The following is a 1940-nucleotide window of genomic DNA, read 5'->3' as shown; positions in this document are numbered from 1 at the left end:
CCCCCCAGCCCCAGCTTTGTACTTCTCACCACTGAGACCCCTGTGCTCCCTCCATGCCAGCACTGTCCCCTCCAGCAGCAAGTGCCATTGCTGCCACCCTTCTGCTCCCCAGGCTTTCTGGGGAGAAGTGCTATGCTTAACTGACCGTGAGGCTGTTTGTTTTGAAAACTACTTGGATGTCATTTTCTTAAATAAGCTAGATGAAGTGTATCTCATAAAACATTCATGTCACTATAATACTCAGGCCGAAGTGAATGGAATAGAAACCCTATGAAGAGCAAAGCAAACACAATAAAGTGGTAAGAAAGAGTCTATTGTGTTTACTCACAGAATTACATCAAAGGCAAGTTTAAATATGGGATCCAGTGGCTTAGCTGACTTGAGCTGGCCCTGGTGCAGAGGTGATCTCCTCTGCTAGCCTGGGTATTCCCAAAAATCCCCTTTACCCAGAAGGCCACATCCTACCATGCATCACTTCACTATGTGTTCCTGTGTCTGTTAGTGCCTGCTGCATAGAGCTCTCCTTCAATTGTCAGGTCCTGCTGTTGTCTTGTCAGCAACCCAAGCACCTGCCTTTGCTGCCCACCCAGGGCCACACAGGCTCAGTGTGACAGGGTGACTCTCAAGGTGCTGGACCTCTGTGTGGTGCCAGGCACAGCACGGGGGCACCACCTCAGCCTCTTCTTCCTAGGAGTGATCACTTTTGTCCCTGCCCAGGACACAGCCCACTGCTCTGGCTTGAGGTGACACCCGTCTGCTGGCTCATCTTTGCTCTTCCTGACTCTGAAAACTTCACTCTCTCCATGATAAAAGGCTGCCTTCCTAGGTCTGTGTGACACCTTGAAAGCCAAGTCTATTCCCACCGAAGCCTGGCACTGGCTTCAAGTCTTTTTGCCAGCTGGAAGCAGAAATACTGGCATCCTTTGGTTAAGGACAACAAACCAAACAGGATTTGTAGTTGGGCTTCCAAGCAGGGAAGCATTTCGGGAAGATAGTTATAAATAAGTGGTTTAACATCTCCTGCCAGCAGACATCACAAAGAAGATAATGTTCTTTTTTTTAAAAAAAAAGTATCTGCCAGCAGCTCAGATTGGGACATTTCCTTCCCAGCTAATACCAGGCTATTGATGGGAGCTTCTTCTCAGGGCACATGGGGCCAGAGCTAACCCAGCATCAGTTCCTGGGGTTCACTGCGTGCTGTGGTAGCAGCCATAAGGGCTCCATTTTTATAATTGGTCCTGAATAGGAATAGATTACCATTGATTGTCTAATGACAGTTGTGCACAGTGGACACTTTGTGTCACTATGAACCTCAGTACTCCAGTATTTCTTCTGGCAAGGCCCAAAGTCACCTTAACTTGATGAGAGTCTCCCAGGCAGGAATTAGAAGTCTTTAATGGTGATAAGACTGATCTGTTCAGTCTGTGCTCCTTGTCTTGTAGCTTTCACCACCTGAGACACACACAGTGCAGTCCAAGCCTGCAGTTGCATTCCTCCTAAAATAATCACAGGGACATTTTCCCTCTTCCCTTCTCAGAAACTGCACGTGGGCAAAAGCGCTGTGGCTTCCTGGAGCTTCATTCCTGGAGAGGCAGGGGATGGTTCAGCTGAGGTCCTCCAAGCTGGCAGCACATGGTGGCTACAAGCATTGTGTCAGTGCTGTGACATTTCTGCAGGGTGACATGAGAGGGATGCAGGAGAAGTGGTCCTTTGGTGCCATCTGTTCTTCTAGAGGGCTGATGGAATTACCCCCAAACACCATCTCAAAAGCTTCTTGAACACCACTGAGCAGGACTGTGGCACCCAGGACACAGCTTCCCAGTTCTCCTCCATACACCAAGCTCAGCATAAGTAAAGCAGGCTTTGTCACTCCCTGGGTTTTACAGACAAGTGCTGTGGACAACACAGCTCAGCCCCATCCTGATCCCCACCAGCTTGGT

This window comes from Chaetura pelagica, unplaced genomic scaffold (genome assembly GCF_000747805.2).
Source record: "Chaetura pelagica isolate M959 unplaced genomic scaffold, ChaPel_1.0 scaffold344, whole genome shotgun sequence".
Lineage (NCBI taxonomy): Eukaryota > Metazoa > Chordata > Aves > Apodiformes > Apodidae > Chaetura > Chaetura pelagica.
Note: the sequence above shows the minus strand (reverse complement) of the source record.